Source organism: Mytilus galloprovincialis, chromosome 12, assembly GCF_965363235.1.
Source record: "Mytilus galloprovincialis chromosome 12, xbMytGall1.hap1.1, whole genome shotgun sequence".
Lineage (NCBI taxonomy): Eukaryota > Metazoa > Mollusca > Bivalvia > Mytilida > Mytilidae > Mytilus > Mytilus galloprovincialis.
The window spans coordinates 24,516,612-24,524,634 of NC_134849.1; the positions used below are offsets into that span (position 1 = coordinate 24,516,612).

Below are 8,023 nucleotides of genomic sequence, written 5' to 3' on the forward strand. Positions count from 1 at the left end.
TGGGCACTGAAAAGAAAAAATTCTTATCCTGTTTCATTGGAGCTGGCTTCGTTCTATGACGGTTGCTTGAGGAATGGTGACCATCCGTGTCTGACTTCCTATTTACGTGCTTCTTGCCTGAACTCTTGTGGTGTGGCGATGAGTGATCACTAACTTCCTCTTCAACAGGCGAAACATGTCTGCTTGATATACTATGTCTAGAATGTGTTTTGTTGCTTCTACATACTCTTGTGACGACTCTTACCGTACACTACCCCTGATGTAGTACTAGATGAATCAGAATCACTATTAGAGCAGCTTGTAACGCTAGATTTACTACTTTGATCCTGAAACTGAGCCTGTGGTTGGTTGTTGTACAACTGTTGTTGTTGTTGAGCTTGTGGTTGGTTGTTGTACAACTGTTGTTGTTGTTGTTGTGGGTACACTGGCAAGTGTGGAGCTGCGCCATAATACCCTGATTGAGCTGTTCCCTGTGCAAGATTTTGTGTTGTTGAAGGCTGATGAGGACTCCCCTGCTGGTATGGTACATTTCCAAATGGCTGTTGAGTCTGATGTACAGGTGCAGTCACATTGTGGAGATGTTGAACCGGTTGTTGTCTGTAAACTTCCTGTTGGTAATGTATGGCCTGTGGCGGCTGCCCCTGCTGACCCATTGTGTTGTTGATAGGGTGTTGAAACCCTGACTGGATGCTGTTAGGTTGGTGTTGACCTGCTCTGTTAACAAATTATTGTTCCGGTGGAATTTGGCTGCTGATATGTGGTATATTGACAGGATGGCTGATCGGTAGTTGATGTTGTTGATTATCAATCACCCTGCTGTAACTTTTTCGTCCTGCTGTATAGTTTTGTTGACTGTAGTTGACCTGTTGACCTGGGACAGGGTGGTTGATTGGCCCTGTTGACGGTCGGTGGAGGTTATTGACGAGGTTCCCTTTCCCTGACTGGTGGAGTAGACCTATGTGCAGGTAAAGGGTTTGACCTGTTGATGGTGGGTTGAGGTGGTTGTTGACCTGTAGCCCTGTGGTTATCTGGTTGATTGACAATAGTTGGAGGTGACTTATTGAAACCTGGTTGAGTAGGCAATTGTCTGTTAAGCACATATGTGCCCTGTGAATGATGTGGTATGTTGCTTATGGTATGCCGGGTTGATTGTTGAATTGGCTGTTAAACAAGTTGGTTGTGTGTTGGTGACCAAGTAGTTGAATGGCTCTAGTATTTGATCGAGAGTAGTTGTCAGTTTGTTCAACAGAGAGTTGAACAGCTTGTTGTCTTTGTTGGTTATGGTTAAAGATACGCTCAACAGGGAGTTGAACAGCTTGTCGACGTTGTTGGTTGAAGTTGACGGTATGTTCAAAGGCAGTTGAACAACTGGCTGACGTTGTTGGTTGAAGTTGACGGTTATGTTCAACAGGCAGTTGACCCGTTGGTTGTGGCGGTTGAATATAGTTGACTGAATTATCTAACGATCTACTGTTTTGATTTCTTGTTCGCCTATTCTGGCTGTAGATGTCCTGTTCAATTGGCGGTTGACTTTTTTGAAACCTGTCGTTGAGGTGGGGGTTCTCGAAATCTTGCTTTCATAGCAGTTGACGACTCGTACACCGTACAATTTTCACCCACTAACCTTGGTTGCTGGTTCCATTGAACTTCCATCATAGTGTCTCTATTATCATGCTGCATACCCACAGACTGATTGTTTTCCTGACACCTAACAGCCTGATCTAGACTTGGTGGATCTGGGGCAATATGCGCAATTGTTTCTCCATAGGCCGTAATGGTAACGTTTTCTTCTGTTGCTCAGCCCATATCGTAAACTTGTATATGTATGATGGCTTGTTTCGAAGCTGAGACATTTTTACATATGTGGTTAAATTTTCGGGGTACGAAGTGTGATTCATTTTTCCGTAATTTAGCAAACCCCGAGTATCCTTTTGCGATGTGGCTCCTCATGGTAAAAAATCCCATTTTTAACACAATAAGTTCTTTGAAATTTTAATACTTTGAACACATTTAATAGCTCCATGGTTTTTACCCATCTATTCTGTGTTCCCTTACTTTCTAAATTAACACTAATGGTTCAGCTCAGTCATTTGTTTATCATAGAAATGTGTCAAATATCACTACACAGAGATTTTTTGTTTACACGTGACTTTTGTGTTCCTCATTTCAAGGCGCATTAGGGGTATTGTCCCATATTGAAATCCATAGTTCTTTTTTTTCCAAATATTTTTAGGTGATCTTCATCAGTATGACATTCTGAATAAATCTGTGTATTTTTGTCCATTTCTGAAAAAAAATAAAGTCGTTTCAGCACTATATGGCAATGACACTTTTATCGCTATATTCATTTATTTTTAATACAACGTGTATGTATAATTAATTTCTTCCAGTATACCTTTACTAGTCAAAACAAGGACAAAACTTCTGATGATAACCTTAAATTACAATCCACAGACCCTATTAAAGCATTCCATAACATTTTCTTGTGTCTAAAAGTGCATTTTGACAGAAAAATTATGCAAAAATGTAGATTTCATAAAAAAACCCACCAAAATAACTATTCTTACTAGTGGACATCTGGTATATAATACTGTGGAAACCCCTCAAAACTACTGGACAAGTCATTCTTATCATGTAATTAGAGTGCAATGAAGTGCAAATTTTCAAAACTTGTCCATTCACATAATTCTATTTGAGAAAAAAAGGCTTTTTACATGTATTTCAGTGAAAACCCTTTATCAGTGAGAAATCCACATGAGGTATTAAAGGAAACATTGTGACATCACACGTATTATGGCGTTATTAAATAACGACAGATCAAAACAGTGCTAAATAGAGTTTGCAGTGTTACATGAGAATCAGTTGCCGCAAGATTTAACTCGAAATGTTGAGTCGAAAAGATCAGTAACCAAGCCTTTTCATTTAATATCAAGACCATAGCAACAGTTTTCATATAAGCATATTTCTAACATACCGACTGTAATTTCATTTGCACAAATACCATAAATGAATAATTTAGAGCTTACCTAATAAATCAAAATGCTTACCAGTTATTCAGGACTTTTTAAAACCTTTAGTTTGCCATCTCATGTTTAAAAGTAATGATATGTCTGGAACTGAAATAAGACAAAAAAATTTACTCAGGCTGTGTTATCATTTAATTTAAGTACATAAGTATTATTGAGAGAGAAAAATCTAATTCTTGAAAGTTTTATTACAAAGAAAGAAAAATGCTTCTCCCTTGTGGCTTAGCCACCTTCATTTAAACTGTTTATATTAGAAGCAATGAGTAGTAGCTAACTAGCTTAATACATGTATTTGAATAGCAATATTGTTTTCAAGAGGGTTTGACCCTCCCCCTTTTTCACTGAGAAATGACAATATCTTGTGTTTTGCTCGTGTGCATTAACAATAGTAATTCATGATTTTCTTAATACATGTACATGGTTTTTTTCTGTTTATTTGCATATGATATCTACTGACCAGGGTCAAATCATTGGATAAAAGCACGTGATGATGTATCTCACTTTACTCGTGTGAAGTGTGTTATCTCCCTTGATTATCAGCTATTCCTGTAGACCAGAGTGATAATTACATAACAAAGACTATTTTGTGTCATGTTTACTTACAATTTATTTATATTACATGTAAGTTTTTTCATGCCTTTTTCAATTGAATAAACAATTCCTTTCGGATCTCTCGGGGGTAAACAAAGTTATGATTATGCCTAAAAAAAGTGTTCAGCCCCGTGCCAGTAATGCATTTTAAAAGCGAAAATATCATTGAATTTTTGCTGTTCTTTATCAATAATATTTATCTTAAATCATTTATGATGACTAGATATAAATAAAAAATTTTCTAACCATCATTTTCACAATTTTCTGTGGTGTACAAGGTGAAATTATCTTAAGATATCTCTGGATCTTTTATTAGAAGATGGGGCAATATGCGCAATTGTTTCTCCATAGCCGTAATGGTAACGTTTTCTTCTGTTGCTCAGCCCATATCGTAAACTTGTATATGTATGATGGCTTGTTTCGAAGCTGAGACATTTTTACATATGTGGTTAAATTTTCGGGGTACGAAGTGTGATTCATTTTTCCGTAATTTAGCAAACCCCGAGTATCCTTTTGCGATGTGGCTCCTCATGGTAAAAAATCCCATTTTTAACACAATAAGTTCTTAGAAATTTTAATACTTTGAACACATAGCTCCATGGTTTTTACCCATTTATTCTGTGTTCCCTTACTTTCTAAATTAACACTAATGGTTCAGCTCAGTCATTTGTTTATCATAGAAATGTGTCAAATATCACTACACAGAGATTTTTTGTTTACACGTGACTTTTGTGTTCCTCATTTCAAGGCGCATTAGGGGTATTGTCCCATCTGGCTTATCTGATGGTTCATATTCGACATAATGTGATCCGTATCCGGGGCCAATTATTTCAGGTTGTAATGTTCGGCTGGGAAGTAGTGATTCCTCACTACAGGACAGATTATCGTCTAAAATTCTGCAACGGTCCATTTCCGGGGTAAGATATTCATTTTCTTCATTGCATGAGGGCATGGATCTTATCGACGTGCGATTAACCTGCGAGTTCCACACTGTATTCATGGCAATCTCAGAGTCAGAAAATACCGGTTGATTTAAAGTAGGTTTTTTGTAGATTTCACCCACTGGACAGGTGCATGTGTGGAACCGTGTTGGTCTATCCACCTCTGTGTATCGGTCTTAAGTTCCTGGAAATGAGCAATTTCCCGTCTAATAGTACCAGGGATAAAAGGTGTAGACTCAAAATTTGCTGCCCCTCCCACGTGTGATTTTACATTAGTATCTGTCTCAGTCTTGTGACTCGTGTGGCTGACCTTGATACCTGACATCAACATTGTCCATGTCATTCAATTCACACGGGGAAAAATCAATCATATCTGACAGCAGGGACATTTTATTTCTCATATATGGTATTTGGGCCAATATTTCTAGAGTAATTGTTATGCCATTATTTCTCATTACTATAATTCTATGAACGGTAGCCGTACCAATACCAGGTACATGTAGGAGAACAGACTCCGGACTGGAGTTTATTTTAATTTTAAACCCACTCATTGTGCTCAATATTGACCTATATTCAGTGATACTTTCACTATAATTAAATGACAAGACAATAACAAAATAATAAACAAGTCTTTATTGATTTAAATCCCGTTTACAAATAGCAAAAATGTGTATTGCATACGTAAACAAATCATGGAAATCACTTCCGGTATTGATATCAAGTATCGCTGTTACCTGGTACCACGAAATCACGCGAGACTCAATCTGAAAAAATCAATAACTTGAACAAAGTTTGATAACTTTCACAGATAATGACAAACTTATCATACAACGCTTTTCTTTTGAGCCTAATCCAACTTGCAAAGTCACAGAATAGCCAAATAAATTCTGCCAATCACGCTTGATTGCACCTGGTCATAATCCCCTGACCAAAATGGCTAACTAGGTCACACCATGTGCGTTCGAACCACTCGCAACTACCAATAATGTGGTGTTCGTCTTGGGGAAAGACTATTTCCCTTAAAAGGACCCGACCTGGACTTTATATATAAGAAGGACTTAGGCTTAAATACTGTAATTATCTCTTACTCGGGCGTTGTAATTACTGTGTCTTCGTAGTCACGTCTAGTGTCGTTGACCATTAGCTGACGAGGGCGCTGCAGGCGTGCAAAGGCTCCGACATCCGCTGTATCCATCCAGAGGCCAATTAGAGTCAGTTGTCTACTCTTAGCAGAGAGAATGGTGTCAGTTGTCTACTCTTAGCAGGGAGAATGGTGTCAGTTGTCTACTCCTAGCAGGGAGAACCCGGGGCTTAGAGTAAAGATACAACAATACAATGAAAATACAAAATCATTAAAATAAGGGCTGAATAATTGTAAGTAACAATATCAAACCGCTGTGAAATGTTAAATTTTTTTCAGAAAAAAAACAGTAAGCTTGGACGAAAATCCGCTATTTGCAATAATTTTATAACCAACTGAATGGAAATTATTTTGTTGTTAGGTATACATGTACAGTTCAAATGGAGAAAGGAAATGTTTTGACAAAATAAATAATTTGGACGTTTATAGTTCTAAGAAGTGAAAATATATAGTAATTCCAAACACTTATAAAAGCTTATAGATAGACGAGATACAACACTGAATAAGTAAACGTTAAGTTTACAAAGAAGCATTTCAAAAAGTATCAACAAGTGAAATGGCCAAGAACGTACGATTTGAGAGTACTCGCAGTTTCTGACAGCTAATTAAAAAGCCCAAAACAATTAATAATAAACAAAAATCATGCACCAGAGACTTTAATAAAATAAAACATATCCCAGGGATTTAGTATCTAACGTCATAGACAGTAAAAAAATACGTGACTTTGCAATGCCAACAAAAATGTATCGACAGTTGGGAGTTGACCTCTTTATAGATAGAAATAAACGTGGATGTGCCTTCATACATCCCGTTTGAAAAGAATACAAATTTACATATGTGTTAATTTTTTTATGACAAAATCGATATTTGTGTCAATGTTAACTATATTCAAAGATCCAATTACAACATTGGTAAGATAACCTTTGCTAATAAGTTTGTTAAAAGAATGAATGAGCTTAGTGATTTCCGCGCTTTTAGTACAATATTACCATACAATTTAGGATGTGAAATACCGTCTTTTAATCAGTTTTCTAAAAGTACAGCCTAATTAACTAATCAAATCTTTGAATATACGAAAGAAAATAGTAAAAGTAATTTATGGAAATGAAATCCCTGAATTAATGATTTACCAGTGATGCATTGATTACATTCGTTAAAAGTATGACATCGCTAGACACACTGGCACAACGAACGAGTTGGACATATGAACACCGTATGATGGAGACAAAGGAACATGACCGTCTTAAAAAGGAAAATTAACAAAAGGGAATGGAAAATGGTCTCTTTTGTCGTAAATTTTAGTATTGAGTTTTTCATAGAAATTGAAATCTCTTAATCTAGAAAAGGACAACTACTGCTGTTTATGTTAAATTTGAATGTATAGTTTGAATTTCTTGACAAATAAACACAACATCATTTGATTTATATGTTTGTTTTCTGTCGAATGTTGTGCGTTTATCATTATTATTAACATTTTTTATACAAGGTACTAAATAAAAAAGGATTGTTGGAAAAAATTTAGGAGACACGCGAAATATGCAAGTGTGACATTTGAACTTAACTGATAAATTAAAAAAGTCAACACTGTGGTTAAAAAAGAAATAAAAGACAAACGTAAACAATACTCAACAAAGAAAATCTGTTATGAAATTGAAAACGTATCAATGATAATTCATTTGTAAATGAAACGAGAGTCTGACGTTCACAATATTAATCCTGGTACAGCTGATAAGACAATGTCATATATCTATTGTGAATATTTAAAAACAAAATTATCTACTCAAAAATGTGTTGGTGCTATATAATAGTTAAATTAACATATGTATTTTTGAAACTGTTTATGTGAGAATCATATTTTCGTAATTATATGAAGTTTTCATTGTTATCAAATATCTATATTGTTCTTAAAACATATAAGCAATTTTGTTTATGAATTTTAGTAAAGTATTGTTAACAATAATAATCCAGAGGTTTTCGGAAAATGGTATTTAACATATGTTACGAACTTCCTGATTTAGTTCCACGAATTGTATAACTCGTTATACTTTAAATAGTGTTAACATAATTTAAAAACTGTCCAAACAAAGTTATACATTCGTCAATTCAAATATTTGTTTAAAAAAGACGGGGAGAATCAAAACTTATAAGTCGACTAGAGATTAAAAAAATTGAAAAAATGAAAACCGACGTAAAAACAAATAACTGACATTAATAACATTTTATTAAAAAAAAAGACTGACCAAAATGAACCGTAACAAAATTGTAATGCTTTTGTAAAGCTTCCTTTTGTAGCAGTGGACTTGAAAATACCATCCGCTTCAACT

At 35.4% G+C, this 8,023-nt stretch overlaps 1 long non-coding RNA gene across 1 annotated transcript; it reads right to left on the minus strand.

The window, feature by feature from the left end:
• Positions 1-1,740: 1,740 nt before the first annotated feature.
• Positions 1,741-4,197, minus strand: LOC143054812 (uncharacterized). Its single transcript, XR_012971827.1, has 3 exons — positions 3,864-4,197; positions 3,048-3,116; positions 1,741-2,286 (listed from the first exon to the last, which is right to left on the minus strand). It is a non-coding gene; the product is annotated as an uncharacterized LOC143054812 (long non-coding RNA).
• Between the last annotated feature and the right edge of the window lie 3,826 nt (positions 4,198-8,023).